The sequence below is a fragment of the Meles meles genome, chromosome 3 (genome assembly GCF_922984935.1).
Source record: "Meles meles chromosome 3, mMelMel3.1 paternal haplotype, whole genome shotgun sequence".
NCBI classification, from domain to species: domain Eukaryota; kingdom Metazoa; phylum Chordata; class Mammalia; order Carnivora; family Mustelidae; genus Meles; species Meles meles.
The window spans coordinates 66,443,358-66,460,691 of NC_060068.1; the positions used below are offsets into that span (position 1 = coordinate 66,443,358).

At 37.5% G+C, this 17,334-nt stretch overlaps 1 pseudogene; it reads left to right on the forward strand.

Annotated features, from left to right (window-relative positions):
- The first annotated feature begins 842 nt into the window (after positions 1 to 842).
- LOC123939392 lies at positions 843 to 961 on the forward strand (annotated as a pseudogene).
- Positions 962 to 17,334: the final 16,373 nt, after the last annotated feature.

Here is a 17,334-nt window from a genome sequence, read left to right on the forward strand (position 1 = left end):
ATCACTGTGAAAGTATGAACATATTGCACAGTACTATTTTTTTAATCCATTAAAACATTTCTCTGTGTGAATTTAAAGGCAAGAAGAATGTTATCTAAGGGGTTAGGGAAAAATCAGGTATATATATATATATATATATATATATATATATATATATATATATATATATATGCCCTCTTTCCAAATAAGGTCACATTCTGTGGTTCTGAATAGGTATGAATTTGGGGGGGTGCTATTCAACCCCCAACAGCTCATAACTGAGTTCAGAATCTTAGGGAATATTAAAATAATAATAAAAATTACAGATTGAAGTTTTCCAAGTAATAAAGACTATATTTGGATTTATTTTGTATCATGTTATCACTCATTTTTCATTTAGTTTAATTTCTCCTTCATAGTTGCTCCTGTCTCAGAAGGCTATGCGTTACTGATGTGAAAGGATAAATTCACTCCTGTGTTTGGTGTTTATGGGAATGCAAAGTGACAGGTAAGCTGATGCACTCTTTCTAAATATTTGACCCACAAATGTAGCCAGACACTTAAAAATAAAATCTGTGTTTCCTAGCTGTGTGGTTATATTAATATCAGACTAAGTGACTTAAAGAGAAGAAGTAGTGCCAGAAATAAAGAGGGTATTTCATAATGATAAAAAGTTCACTTTATCAGGAAGACATCTTAAATATGTATTTGTCTAATAAGAGTCTGAAATCCGTGAAGCGAAGAGGAAGGTGTACTTAAATCCATAATCATAGCTGGGCATTTTTAGTACTCCACTCTTAATAAGTGATAAAACATATAGACAAAAAAATAAAAGTAAGATAGATAATATTTGGATGGTAATAATCCCTTCTCGGCCTCTTGGCTAAGATCAAGTGTAGTATTTGGATGGTAATGTCAGCAGTCTTGGTTAAGACAGTATTTTATAGAACATTTATCCAACACTGTAGAATACATATTCTTTTCAGGTACATATAGGATGTTGACCAAGGTAGACAATAGCATAGACCAAAAATATAAGCATCAATGTATTTTTTTAAAAAGGAAAACTGTATGGACTATATTCTCTAACTACAATAGAATTACATTAGAAATCAGTGATATGAAATTTTTTTTCAAATATTTTGAAATTAAAAGAGGGTATGTTCTGTGAATAAGATCTCAACTCTGACAAAGAATGCCAATAAAATAATTTATTCAACTCTATGACTTCCAGGTAGGTAAAGAAAAATCTCCACTAAACTGATCAAGAAAATTAATTCTCAAAACCAAGTAATCCTTTTAAAATTTATAAGTAATAGGGCTCTGTAAAGTTAACTTACGTACTACCATTAACTGATGGCTGGCTGCATCAAAAAAAGATGCATTCAGCATTATAAATAATCCTTTCAGTTATTTTCGGATTATTTAGGGACATACTCTATGTTATTTCATGTCCCACCTTGTTTTAAAACCGCTAGAATCTCACAGACCTGCCTGGAACTGCAGAGGACGTTGCCAATCATCTTGGAAAGTAAAATAAATGCTTTTTCTACATATGTTAATGCCATTGTTTATTGACTATTTACTCAGCTCTGAGGTAATTGGGGTCATTAGGGAAGGAGAAGAAACAAAGGTCCTATTGATACCTGACCTTTTCTAATAGCTTGCACAGGCTGCCTTACTGGGTGTCAAAGCAGCTAGCCCCTCCGTGGCACACAGCTGTTCCCGCAGTGCAGGCAGAAGCAGAGGTGCCATTCCTCGTGGAGAACTTTTTTGGGGGGAAAAAAAAATCTTCTGCAGTAGACATGGTGTTTCAAAAATCAGACAAAATATATTTCATGGAAAATCTATTTTGAGATCGACATTCATTTGAAAAGCTAAAACTAGCATCCGGATAAAAAAAGGAAGGGATGAAACATCAAACTGAAAATAACTTTCTATATTGTGACATTTTCGCAAATGTAAATGAGACCACCTTTAAGGCTGTCACAAGCAAAGAAATTCAACTGGGGTCTTGATGACTGAAGGGATGTTAAAGAATCTCTCATCAGCGGACCAGAAAGCATAAAGCGAAAGCTATCACTGATGTGCAGATGTTATCAGGATGTGACTTCAGCACAACCTCACATCCCGATAGAGACAAAACGGCAGATGTTTAATATATTACAGGAACTAACCACAAATTCTGTTTTGCTCTCCGACTTTATAGTGTTTACTTTTTTTAAGACATGAATTGCACTTTTGAAGAACTTCCTCTAATCTTAATGACTTTGGAAGTCTAAAATGTCTGCTACTGGGACACGGGGATTTCTGGGTAAAGTGGCAGAGCAATTCCCATCTGGGTGTGGGGCAGTGTGAAGGCTGCAGGGGAGGGATTTGTGTGAGTGCTCAGATGCAGATGGTGGGAAGGGAGTTCTCATTGTTGGGTGATAATGGAACCCTAGGTGTGAAATAGAGACCTTGCACCGATTTCACAACAAACCTACTTGAAATCTGCTCATGTCCTGGCAAACCAGAAGAATTCATAGAAACTCAAATTTGTTAAACAGAGTAGAAAATATTTGGAGATGTGAGCAAATAGTTCTGCCAGATGACGTCTTCTTTTTAAGTTAAAAATGATAGGGTGATGAGTTAATAGATTATTCATGTTGTTTCAAAAGGAATTATTTGCCTTGGTGAGAATTCTCTATGGGGGAGAACCGCTGGGTTTTCATTTTTATGGTCGTGAAGCCAGCCAGTTGTAAAGTCGTGGAAAAGTTGTACCAAGACCTATATTTCTTTCATTTTGATTAGTTTAGACACAGTCATTTTCCAGGAGAGTTTTGTTTTCCAAAAAACCAGTCCATCTACTCTGTTCAGATGCTGTTTTGACCCCGTCTCTAAGTGAGTGTGGGCGGTCAGGTTGGAGTAGGTCAGGCGGGTACCCTCGCCTGCCGCCCACTGACAATTTTTCTTCTCTTCCTCAGGGAGCCAACCTTGCCCTTCGGGGCCTTTGTGCCAAACAAGCCTACATTGTCTGCATCAAAAGGAGAGAAGATGACAGAATAAAAACGTAGCAAAAGGAGAAAAGGTAATTTTTGGAAAAAACAGGATGACATCTTTGAGATTAAAAACATAAACCATGCCAATGGTTTCAAAAAAAATAATTTATAATCAAAAGCGTAAACATAGGAAACATTTTCAAGATTTTCCTCTTCCTTTTAATGGAAGTGATTAAGCCTGGTGCTTATAAAGATGAAAAAATCAGAGACCGATAACCACCTAGAATTAGAACCGGTTTAATATGTATTCTTGAAAAAAATTTTCTTTGAGATTCAGGAAGGAATAAAGGGGGGTCACATATTGTACGTGATTCCAAAGGGAAGATATAGAGGAACAAAAAAAAAGTAAGCTTTGCTTTATCTTAGAGGGCTCAAATAAGCAAATTCTATTCTGATGATTAGAAATAAATCAAACCAAAGGCAAAGCAATTCCTGGTTTTAAACCAAAGACAAAGCAACCCCTGGGTTTCAAGCACATTTACATATTTATGTCCACATGGAATGAATGCAGTAGAAAGTGAACACAATCCATCCGTAAAGGTTGGTTTATTGTGGGTCTGTGTTCTCTTTATGTTTCTAGTTCCATTGCTCAGCACAGTGCTGGGCACATACGTTAACACTGTCCAATGATGTTCTTTGAATTAAATCACTGAACAAGAGCAAAGACCCTGATTCTGGATATTAGACAAAGTAAAAGATTCAAATACTCGAAAGCTTCAGTACTCTCTCTGTCTGAAGGACCATCTCAACTTGTAAGAAAACTTTCTGTAATTTTATGCCAGGGTAGGCAACTACAGAGGGAATGAAAGAAGTTCTTCAGTGTAAGGTGGTTCCACCTTCTGCTAAGATGTGACCGCCAAAAAAACTCAAAATATTTTGAGGAGATGCTATCTGCCAAAGGGATTACCACAATACATGTAGGATCAAAGAAAATTCCACATTTTACCCTGGTGATTAGCTGTAATTAAATAAAGTAAGTCTTTTTAAACTTCATTAACAGCAAGACGTTTGCTACAGCAGAGTGGGCACAAATCATCCATTCTTAATTAAAAGATAATCCACAGGATGGCCATAATCTTCTTCTAAAAATACACCATTTCCCCCTGAAAGATTTTCTCATCAAATAAGGATAAATAACAGTTTCTATGAGTTTAAGCCATGAAGGAATGGAAGCTCCTCCCGTTTGCTTGAGTGAGTGCTGAATGTGGCTGATAACATCACTTTGGCATGCTATTATCTAAAATGGTAGAATACCTCACTTCAGCAAAGTCTGACATAAATCTTTGAAAACAAAGACATTGCATATGTATGAGCTGAAATAGATATGACAGTGTTGGCACATTAATATTCCTGTCACTAGGGGGTTTCAAACTTTTAAGGAGAGAATGGGAATGAATTCAGACTCTAGCTGGTAAAATAGGGCAACATACAGTAGGACAATTAGGCATCACGAACCGTAGTAAAATATGTACAGAAAAAGGGGTTCCCCTGCTCCCTGACTTCGGTAAAAAATGACTGTGGGATTATCTCTGGGGAATGCCAGGAATAATTAATTTGGTTTAGAGATTTGCACGGTTGTTCTAAGCATACTAATAAGAATGTTCCGTGAAGACCAGTCCCAATCGATAGACGAGAGAGCTGTGTCTTTCTTACATAGACATTGTGGTGGTTCATGGGTAACAGATGCTTCCACTTTATTCCACAACAACCCTCATTAAAAGTAACCATGAGGCCTAATTGAATAGTCCTCCTTCTCGTTGGATTTGTGCAGAAAATAGTCCTATTATTGTATGTTCTACAGCCATTTCTTTTCCCGTTTTTGCTTGCTGATATGAAGTGCTTTACCATAGCCCTTTCACTTAACTCTCCAGGAAGAAGTAAACGGGTGAGAAAATAAACTTTCTTTTACTCCCTCTGGCTCCGTATGGCCTTACGATGTGTTGGGAAGTATCTACTTCGAAATGCCAACTATTTTTAGAAAAGCCTGATAAATCATCACATTCTCGAAAATCACCACTTACCGGGGAAGATGACATAACAGTTGCCTTCGATTTCCCTCGGTCTGGGGGTGAGCAAGAGTTATTCAACACCAGGTCTTAATGAAAAATCATCACCAAGTTCCACTTACCATGTTTGAAGCTGATGTGGAAATGTTAGAATTTTTCTTTTGGTAAAACATATGCGTTGACCTGGTGAGTGGAAATGAGGGGCTGCTTAAAAGATTTTTTTTTTTTTTTTTTTTTACCAAAAGCTTTTTGGACACGTTGCTGTAGCACTGGGAGGCTTGGTCTGAGCCCTGAACAGCAGTTGCCCAGATGCAGTAAAAAGGCTTCAAAACCTCTCCTTTGACAAAGAGACATGAAATAATATCTGACAAAGGCATCGCAAGAAAACATGATGGCAAATCAGCAATTATACGGGCTACAAAGGAGAGCGCATCTCACTTCCAAATGTCTTTTTTCTTCTTCTTCAGATTTTACTAATAACATCTCATAGAGGTGCTTAGGTCAGTATTTTTAAAAACAATTTAATGTATGACCATGCTTTGGGTTTGGTTTAACTCCTTTATTACGCTAATGCTATTTGGCATTTCATGCGTGTGTCAGCATTGTTTTTGAATGGCAAAAAAAGGTTGGGACTAAACCAAGCACAAAGAAAGACACTCGCAGCTCACTGTATGCAACTTTGTTTTAGAAAGGAAGAATATTCCACAGAGATTGGTTAATGCCGATGCGTAAAATGCTGCTCTCTCTTAGATGGAGTCACATGTGAAGAGAGGAGGACCTATAATAAATGAAAGAATAACGGTGATAAAAATGGCAGCAAAATTGACCAGATCCAAATTGCATAGCTCCACTCTTTAATCTCAGAGTCTCTTTAAATACATTGTTCTTGATCTTGGAAAATAAGGAAGAGGCAGGCTTTGAAAAAGGAGCTACAAGACTAAGTTTCAAGGTGAAAATATTTATTTTTTTTTTAATCAGATAGCATACCATGAGCAATTTACATTTACAAAATGAATTTTGATCCCATCTTATAATGAATCTTCATTAAAACTGTATTTGCCTCGGCTTCAACTGGGATGGATAGGAAGGAAAACACTAATAAGAATAAAAATAATAATAATATCAATAATAATAAATGAGATGGTACATGTCCTCCACAAATAACTGTGCTACACACTCCCTCAAAATCTCAGCCTTTTTCTTTCATGATGATCACTCTGTTACTGATCAAAGATGTGCTGTATCTCAAATAAGCAAAATACTTATGTATGAAATTATTGATTTGAACTGTAAATGAAAACAAAGCTACTTGGGCCTTTAAAATGTTCTCTTTCATGTTGATTCATCGCAGAAAAATAATGAATTGCAGCCTCTGCTTCTTGCCCTGACATATTTGGGATAGTTTACATGACTTTGAAATGGCTTAAATATTTTACCACCCACTATAGAATGTTCTGAAGAGGGGAAGGAAAACATGCATTTGTTTTGCCAGTGGTCATTACTTACTGTCTCGTTCAGTGTGCAGGAACACAAAAGGTGTACTGTTTAAAAGGAAAGGAGAAACGAACTTCAGCAAGCGTATTAACGTACAGGAACCTAGTGGAAAGGTTAGATTAGAAGATGCTTGATAATGAGCAATCAATTCATTTACCACATGGTCTGGTCTAAGCATCCCGCAAGATCTGATAACCAGATGGGCTAATCAAGTTACCTATGAAGAGGTTGTAGATTACGAAGCTCTAAAATTATGTCACAGACTTGTAAAAAGCACTAGAAAGATGTAGCATTTTCTCAGTCACATTCACATAAAGAATTTTTTTTTTATTTATACCGTCAATTTTTTTGTAGGATAATCTCTTCTGTCAGATCATCTAGACGGAATTTCTTGTGATACTATGCTTTCTGATAACGGTGAGAATCAGAGATCCAGCGTTCCACGGATAAAGTTATCATATGCTTTTATTTATTATATATAACGTATCTGTTGTGACTTAGACCCCCACAAAAGCGAGTGCTTTATTAAAACATTTCAGACATACGAATGCAGTTGGTTTTAAAGATGCAGCATACCACATCTTGTTTATCTGGATTAAACATTTGCATCACGTATCAGTACATCATGCACATTTCCTTGTTGGAATCGAACGAGAATGGCCATGAGCTGGATTCTAAATGGAGTTGGAACATTTCCTACAATGATCATTTCACATGGGATGTAGAAAAGAAATAAATCCAAACAAGTGTGAGTTTGGTATTCCCAATGAAGACCACAGCCTAATTCGCTGGTACCGTTTCATCCTACGTGCTATGGCACTTCGTTGTCCAGCCAAACGGGTCTCCCATCTTCTCCTGCCGTTTTACATATAATAAATAAAATACCCACTTCTTGCCTTATCCTTGCATTGCTTACTCCTCAAAAAAAGATATGTTTTATAAAAGAAGTTGTTATATTAAGATGTATGTCTGCTTTCCTTCAGAAGACAGATGAGAGTGCTTCAGCTGCCACTAAAGTTGTCGCTCTTTGTAACAAAATGTAATGCTGCATATATAAAAATGCAAAGTGTAATGTAGAGTCAAATGTCTCTCAGCACAAGAGTTGTTCGTTTTAGCACCCATTTTGTTGGTATTTATCAACTTACTAATTATAGGCAAATTGCTTCCAACACGAAAACTGTGATGATTAGCAGTTTTTTCTGCTAACTCTAGTCTACTGTAGTTCCGGTAAAGAATGTCAATAATCCAGATTCCTTTCTTTTTCCTGGCTTAGAAAATGTAAAAATAAATTCATCAGGCTAGCATTTCTCAACTTTTGGGAAATGTGGTTTGGAAGGATGGGGGTGGCAAAAGGAAAGGGGATGGATTAAATATATCAAATCGGGAAGGTCTACTTGCTACCTCCCATCCCTTGGACAGTCTTGAAGCCTCACCGAAGATTGGTCTATCGCAAAATGGAATTTGGCGATCCCAATGTAATGAACAGAGGAGCTGCATTTGAGCATTCGCACAGGAAATGCATCAGTTGCTCGAACCCAGCAGGCAGTCTCTGTATTAAAGGGAAGAAGAAGATCCTTAAGAACTACCTCCGGTGCTATCACTGGCACCTAGCAAAAGGCTGGTGGCACATACTGTTTTAAACGTCTCCTCTAACTCTTCAGCGGAGATATATGATATTGCTTGGTCAGATATAAAACAGTTTGTAACCTTCAGACCTCCATTACAGCCCTTTAAAGTGAGCTCAGATGAAAATGGGAGTCACATGCCAATCTAGGAAATGTTTTCATAACATGCAATACAATAAAAGGTTGGATTTTCTATCACCATTGCTAATTTCACCCATTTGTTTCTCATTACAATAAGTAAACAAGATTAAATGGAAAATCTTACAGTTCACAGAGTACATTACGCAGCAGAAATGTCTGTAGCAAATACTGACTTAGTGTCTTAACCAACTTATGTGCCTGCCTCTAAGTGACTATTCCTCCCTGCTATGAAGTTTTTACGATTTTAAAGTTATATTGGCAGGTTCCAGTCAACAATGATGTCTGTGAGGGCCTTCTTTGCCCAATACGTTGCTTTTAGTCTAATTGCTTATTTGCGGTCTCAGCAAGCAGAGAGAAGAATTTCATCCTCTTTGCCTTGTCTCTGAATACTAACTAGCTGGCCCAGCCGAGGCTCTCTAAAGAGAGAAACTGCATGAGAGACACAGTGCATTTGACACAGTCAAGAGGTAAAAGAAAGAGCAAAACAAAAGTCTATTCAGGACTGAATCCTCTGATATTCTCCCCCATCCCCCAACCCCTTTAAAAATAAAGCAAAAGGGGGGAAAACCCATAAATCCATGCCTGAATGCCCGAGGTTTTTAGAATAAAGGACAATGAATGACAGGTGACTGTCAGTATCATTCTGTCTCCAAGTTATCACTTCTTGGCACTGTTGAACAAAAAGAGTGTAAGGAAAAGGAAATCTATCACACATTCTCTATGAATGCACATAGTTCAGTTTAGGAGACACAGCTAAGTCCTTCCACACGGGCACGGGGCTTTCCCTTCAGTTCCACGTATTTTTGCTGGACAATGTTCTGAAGTTATGAAGTGTTTTTCTAGTGACAATGATGCTGAGTGACTTTGGGGAAACTGCTGATGGGTTATGAACCTGCATTTCACTTCTTTTTTGAAAGAATTTATTTAAAGACTAGGAGATCTGACTTGATAAATAAAACTCCTTGCACATGTTGCTGAAGTTTAGGGGGAAAAAAAAAAGGAGTAAGAGCCCACTGATGAGAGTTTTTCTGTTTGATTTTTAAAAGGCTCCTCTCAGGCGATTTTCCCCCGAGATCTCTTTACACTTTCATCTTCGGAGACTGCCTTAATCCTCCTGTCTTTGTTGTTCCAATGTCTGATCAGTTTGTTTTAAAGTCGCATCTACCCCACATTTGCTAGAACTGAAACTTGACTTCAGGCACTTGCGGTTATAAATCCCTACAAACGGGCAGGCTTTCCAAGAGAGAGGTGGAAAGTGCTGAAACAGGAACGGGTTTGATGATTATTTAAATAATGTGCATTAAGTTGTCTGGTGCATGAACTACAGGTACAGAGGGATAACAAACGTGAAGTGACGGAGTAATTTGTAATTAAAATAAGTCTGGCCCCTCCTCGGATTACTGGCACACTACAGTCTGTTGACCATCTGTAGTGGAAGGACGAAGATTCTGTTCTCAGTTCCACTGGGCTAGGGAAGAGACACAACTGCCTAGAGCCCCAGGTTTCTAGACCTTGCCATGGTGGGCATGAAGACGGCTCACTGCGGCCAGCCTCCTGATGCCAGGTGTGGTCACGCGATGAGCGGAAGGAGTACGGAGACAGTGGTCTGTGTCTCGCTGAGTGCTCACGGAGCACCAATAAGGTAGCTCAACTGTTGTTACTGCCCCAGCAGGTGTTATGAAACATTCCAAATCTTTTGAGAGAAATGAAGAGAGAAGGGAGAGAATAAAACAAAAAGTAAAATAAGGCAAGAGAAACAGGAGAAAGTTAATCTACTGGTTCTATCTTTTTTCTTTTGCCTGCTATGAAGGAAGAAAAAAAATCTTAAAACACGAAGGAATGCTGTGTATTTCACAATGAAATGGAGACAAGAATTTGTTTTACTTTTAAGTTTGGAAATGCAGAGTACTTGACAGGAAATTGTTGTCTTACACAGACTTCAACCCAGTCTTCAAGAAATCCATATGTAGAGTATTTAATGAACTGATCATATGAAAAATTTCCTTGTTGCATATAAAATATGATTGCACAAATAAGTGAACAAAATTGCCAGATTCTGTTTTTATTTTTTCCTTACAGTGGGTACAACTTAAACTGCAACATTTGCACATTTATTTCAGAAGTGCAAACAGCAATGATTATATCCAACACCTGAAAGTGTTTTTGTATAGCCTTTATGGGTAGTAATTATATTTCTACTGCCTTTTATAATGGTCTTCATGAAAAAAACTCCTAAGAAAAACAATAAATTTAAAATCTTCATGTCATAATTGAAATGGACAGGTTTATAGCTATTAAAGTTCAAAGTCATGGATAAAATTGTTTTAAGATACAGGATTAGTCTAATATTGCTTTTGATTATTAGGGAATTCCTGGGCATGGAAGTTATATAAGACACTGATATGAGACAAGGATTTTATGCAGGAGGGAACAGGAGACCAACTTTTAACTCTCAATAAGTGAAATTAAATATGTGCATGTTGAAAGAATGAATCTATTTTTTTTTTGGGGTGGGGGAGAGCTCAATTGACCCAAAATTAAAGATTACTATTCAGTGGCTGTGTGAAAAGTTTTTCTTAATGATAGTCAGAAAGTAGGAAGAATTATGTTGTGAATAGTAAGTACTTCATACTAGAGCCTTTTCAAAATGAAGATATTTAATTCTTCATTTCATTTATATTTAATAAGATACTCACTATACAGTTGAGGAATTCCAATTATTTTGAAAAATAATGACCTATGGGTCAGCCATATCTTGACAATTCCTGGTAAGAGTTCAAGGGAAAACTGAGGGTCTTAAAAATATGAGAACCTATGTAGATCACCATCATCATGAAATAAAAATAGAAAGCATCATGTATTTTATGAATATGATTATTTTCTGAGCTATTTATTCTTATGAAAACTGTTAATTTCTTTCTCTGATGATGACAAAGAGCAAGGTGTTCAAGTGATAAAATATCCAGCTGACAGTCATTCTTAAATAGTAGGTGATAAATGCTTTCCTTCTGAAATCTGTTCAGCCTAAATACATTCCTGACTGTATTTTAGCCAATGTTCATCCTGTAGGTTAAAATGATGCAATGTGTCAGGGCTGAGGAGTTGAACAAATAATTATGAGAGGGAGTCAAGGAAGTGGCATGGCAGAGATGGGGCTTGTACTCTAGATTGAAGGGAAGGAGGTTTAGGATAGGTCTAGGAGAAGAGAAAGGGCTTGTTGGAAAAGGAATGGCATGAGCAGACACAGATGTGAGGATGAATGTAGGTGGAAAATTTCTGAGCCCCGAATTTCCCTTTGCACAGATAGATAGGTAGGTAGATAGACAGTTGAATAGGTAGTAAATGCTGAATGGAGAACCTCATATTGGGAAGTGAAATTCTGGGATGATATTTTAGTAAAGTTTACTACATTCTATCTATACCATTTACAATTTATGAGGGAGATGTTTTATCTTAATATAACAAACATTAAAAAATAGGGAAAGAAGGGGTGCCTGGGTGGCTCAATGGGTTAAAGCCTCTGCCTTCGGCTCAGGTTGTGATCCCAGGGTCCTGGGATCAAGCCCCACATCGGGCTCTCTGCTCAGCGGGGAGCCTGCTTCCTCCTCTCACTGCCTGCCTCTCTGCCTACTTGTGATCTCTGTCTGTCAAATAAATAAATAAATAAATCTTAAAAAAAAAAGAAAAGGAATAGAGAAAGAGGGATTTGAAAACCCAGTAATATAAAATTTACCACTTTTCTATCTGAGAACAGAAACTCAGATTAGATATTCGTGCAACAACTGGAATGACCCAACCATGTTCTTCCTCCACCTGGGCTGCAGGACTGAAGTTCAGAAGACAGTGGAGCAGTGACTCGCACAGTGCCATTTCAGGATAAATTGGTATAATTCCTCTGAAGGAAAAAATTAAATGCCCTAAGGTCAAAAACCTTGAAAATGTATATAAACAAACGATTCTACTGCTTGGAATTTATCCAAAATAAATGATCAGACCATCCAGGTAATTAAAATAGAATCAACCTAAATGTGAACTGTAAAAGATTGATTAAGTAAATTGTGTTATATCCAGATGGCCATCATTGCTTAATTCCAACCGTGAAACAACATCACTATTGACAATTGTTCTAAGTTAGGGTGAAATGGAGCAGGGATTCTTTTTTTTTTTTTATTTTTTTTTTTAAAGATTTTATTTATCTATTTGACAGAGAGAAATCACAAGTAGACAGAGAGGCAGGCAGAGAGAGAGAGAGGGAAGCAGGCTCGCTGCTGAGCAGAGAGCCCGATGCGGGACTCGATCCCAGGACCCTGAGATCATGACCTGAGCCGAAGGCAGCGGCTTAACCCACTGAGCCACCCAGGCGCCCCGGAGCAGGGATTCTTGATCACCAGCTCTTGAGACTCGGCACAGGCAGTCTGTGTGGGTAGCCCATACTTCATATTTGATGCGATGCTTACACACGTGTGTCTCCTCAACTGTGTCAGATAGGGAAGCTGTTCCACTATGGTACATATGGCCGTTTGCCACCCATGTCCCTCCAGTGAGAAGGGTTTGGTTACCAAGTTGGAAGTTGCTCTTTACACTTACCAGAATTTTAAATACCAATAGTTGAGCAAGATACAGAAAGAAGATACAAGTTTTGTTCACAGTAAGATGGTCTATAGAAGTCACTTTACCTGTGCCCTAAAGGGAAAAAAAAATAATAAAAACTAGCTAACATCTGTCAGAAAGTAGCAGAGGAATGAGTAAGGATTTTTCAGAAAATTATATATAAAGCTATCACAATTGTAAAATTAAACTTTTCTTCACATATAGGTTATATGTCTTTTTTATGAATGCTTTTACACTTACTTCAAGTGTTAAAGTGAAAACCAATTGAAGCTAGAAATTCTCACAATTTTCATGGAGTGCTACCCTTGAAGGTTTCAAACGTCTGCTCATTACAGTTTTAAATGCATTTATTTAAATCTACATTTATTTCCCTTTTCTACCTGTAAATAATGCTTTGGTAATATTAAAAATCTGCTTTGGAGAAGGTGTTATGTCCTTAGAGAACAGCTTTGGGGCAGTAGTCAAAAATCTTTTATGAACTCATTCCAAGAGTATCCCTCTCTGCTTGAAGAGATGATTGGCCCTTGTGCTCCTCAGGAGCAGGTACTTGACCTTCACTCTCTGTATTGCACCAGTGCTCAACGGTAGAAAATACTAAACAAATGTTTGTGGCAGCAAGAGTACTCTGACACAGTCCCCATTTCATCTAAGTCGATCTATTCATGGCCCCCCGAGTACATTTTACCCCTTCCCCCTGCCTACGGGTTATCACCCATCCTATTGCACGTACTGAACCCCTGGTGTCACTATCTCTGTTATTCATTCCTGGTTAGCTGATGCCACCACCATTTTTCCTTTCTTAAGACACATTGAGATTTTTGTCTGTGCCATTCCCAGTATCACGTTATCTTACTTTAAAAACTATCTTTCATAGTTATATGCATTATATGTCAGTAACCATTCTTCCTTGTAAGCACCAGACGCCAGCTCCGGTTGACCAAAGTGAAAGGGAGCTAACTAGAAGAATATCAAGGTGGGAATGGAGGCTCACATAATTAATAGGAAGCTGGTAGACCAGGCTTCAGACCGTGATGCAGGACAATTCAGGAAGGATGGAGTTTAGGAGGTAGCAACCACAGTGACTTGCCAATAGCTGAAATAGTGGTCAGAATATAATCATGGGAATGGTTGTTCTTGAGTCACACAAGTCCCTCTCAGTGTCTTAGAAGCGAAGAGTCGATGGACAGATTTAGGCTGTAGATGGAATCTCCTGCTCTGATAGTGTTTCAGAAAAAAGAATGATTTGACTCTCCTCACCATTCTAGAAGGAAGAGAGTGGGGAGTGGTGTGGAATTCGCATACAAAGAGAGGGAGGGGATTTCCAAAAAAGGAAATTGAGCCCTCACTAGGAAGAAACATGAATGCAGAGCAGCCATCTTTTTACTAAACTCTAGAAAGCCCACATGTTAACAGAGAATTGACATAATAATGCTGTTAGGGTAGTATCTACTAAAGGTAGTAATTCAGTAAATTGTAATTATCTTGAATAGTGGTTTATTATCAGAGTTTAGGCTTCTCCACTCCTGCAAGAGGCAGGACAGCCTACATTTGTCTTTTTTAAGTTTACCCTTTATTGATTACCCAGCTTGTCCAAAAACCCTAGAGGAAAGAATAATCGCTTTCCATTAACAAGGTAAGACTCTTTGGTGATTTTTGGATGATCTAGCAGACATTAAACAGCTAAAGTATTAGTCACCATTTTTTGAACAATTATTCAATGAATTATCTATCCAGCTGTTAAGTTGGAGCAAAAAACCCCCAACCTAATAAAATGAATTAACAGCAACAAAAAACCCAGTCCTTCCCCAAATCCAGAAAGTTTGGTGGGAAGTAAATGCATTCTCCAGAGTCATTTTGTGCCAGGAATCATTTCAGTGTTCTGGCTCTACTTAGTTTCTTCCTCATTTCAGAGTCAAACTACACAAGTAAAGGGGAGACGAGAGCTCCAGGAAACTTGCAGGACTATGCCAGCTGCCAGAAGGCTGACCAAAGTTGAAAGGTCAGCAGTCATCTGTGGTAGATGTACTTCATTTTGATAAACACTGGGATGTTGGAAACAGGTCTGTTCTCAGTTTATAATTTAGGTGAGGAATAGAACTGTGAGGGCGCTTTACTGCTGGGAATCTTATTTCATATTTGAGAGCAATTAACCAGCTGATAAACAGGCTTTTGTTTTCCATCTGAATGACCAATGTCCATCCATTTGGGACAGTATCTTGTCAAATGGGCCACAATAACAATAAAGTTTATGTATTTTGGCTCTTTTCTCCTCTGAAAACCTGTAGTAACCTCCTGCTTTGGAATCAAGAAGCTGAATTGAGCATGCAAAATAATTATCTTCCAGAATCCACCTGATGGTGAGGCTATGGAAGATTATCTTGCTCTGGACTGGAAATAGGGATGAAAAGAGTTTTTTTTTATTTCAATGGCTCTTTATTTTTGTATGATCAGAACCTTCCTTGCAAGCCATAGTATTCTCCGTTCCACATGTTTATACAGCTTAAACACAAAGTAAGATAGACACTACCTCATTTCAAAAGGGGTTCTAAATTTTAAATGCCGTATGAGAGTGTCTTAGTTTCTGAACTACCTTGTACCCATTTTCTAGCCACTTATTATTGATAATGCTGAGAACTTTTTGTGATGACTTAGTATTTTACCACAAACTGTAAATTTTGCACGTTCACTTTATTTTTTTCTTTTCATCCATATGTTTTCCAATGTATTCATATTCATCTTTCTTTTTTTTCCCTAAATAATAAGGTCATTTGCTCCTGTTTTGGCTTGATGTAATATTTTCATAAAAGAAGTTGATGCATGATTGTATTTTTTTTTTCCTCACAGCAGTGACTGAAGAGAAAAGTCACCTATATCCTCTTGCTAAGTTTCCTTTGAGAAGAATGAACAAAGAGAGCTGTGCAGCCTCATAACCATGGAAGAAATTGCCTGTATAATGTTCACAATTTTGGTAAGGTAATAATTAAGGCCACACAACTTCTGATAAAATTTCTGGAAAAATGGAAATTATGTGGTTACCATTTATGTATTGATTCATATATGGCCAGATCAGCTTAAGAAGGCAAAACAATATAGATTTTCTTTTATCCCCCAATTAATAGGTATTGAGCTCTACTATGTGCTATTTTCCCAAGAATAGAAATATGATTAATATATGGTTTCAGTTCCCAAAGACTTAATAATCCAGCATGTTTGGTTGCACTGGTTGTAGTAGTAGTAGATAGTGGTGATGATTGGTGATGATTTTGGTTTGTGTTGGGGAAGAATTATTGGGAAGAAAATATGTCACCTGGGACCTGTACATATTGGAAATGTACACCAGTTTAATTTCTCACTTCATCTATTACCACAGATTTGCTTTAATGTGATTAAATGTGATTGACAATTATTGATTTCTATCACTTTTAAATCTCATTTATATTTTAATGAGCCTCAAGGTTCTCAAAAGATTTCAAAGGCTGGAGAGATATATATCTATATATATATCTTTATACACACACACACACACAAACACATACATGTATAGATACATGTTTATACACACATACACACACACACACACACACATATCTATATCTCCACCCAAAGGTGGGATCAAACCTTAATCAAATGTAGGAAACTTCGGGGCTCCTGGGTAGTTCAGTGGGTTAAAGCCTCTGCCTTTGGCCCAGGGTCCTGGGATTGAGTCCTGCATCGGGCTCTCTGCTGACAGGGAGCCTGCTTCCTCCTCTCTGCTTGCCTCTGCCTACTTGTGATCTCTGTCTGTCAAATAAATAAATGAAATTGTAAAAAACAAATGTAGGAAACTTCTCAGCTCCTACTCTTTCTGGGAAAGTGCTTCATGCTTTATAAGAAATATGCTCGTTAGCATAAAGTGTCAAATTTCCCTATGGGAATGGGCCGTGCATGTATATATCTAAATAATATGCAATATACATATGTACACACAATGTTCTTGCATGTTCCTACACATAAAGGTGTGAATCAATGTGGTATAGACCATATATACAAAATTATACTTCAACTCTAAATCACAGATTGCTGTGGGCTAAGGTTAGTTGTAGAGAAAGGTCATTATCACATTCAATAAAATGAAGTATTGAATCTGTTTTAGTAAAAAAGGAAGATGTGTATGCTCTCAGTACTGAAAATAGAGAAAGGGAAGAAGAATAATATTAAAGAATTATTTTGGTGAATAATTTTAGGAAATGCAATATCCACCCAGGTCTTTGACTTCAGCCAGAGAATTGGTGAATGGCCCTATTTTCTTTAGGCTGAAATCTTTATGATGGAGAGTGACTATTCTGACTATGAATTTCTTTTCTAGTAACAATTACTTTTAGAGTATCAGTGACTCTTGACTTCTTTTGTTTAGTGGTTCTGTAGTTTACCTGTTGACTGTACTTGGTGTGTTTGGTA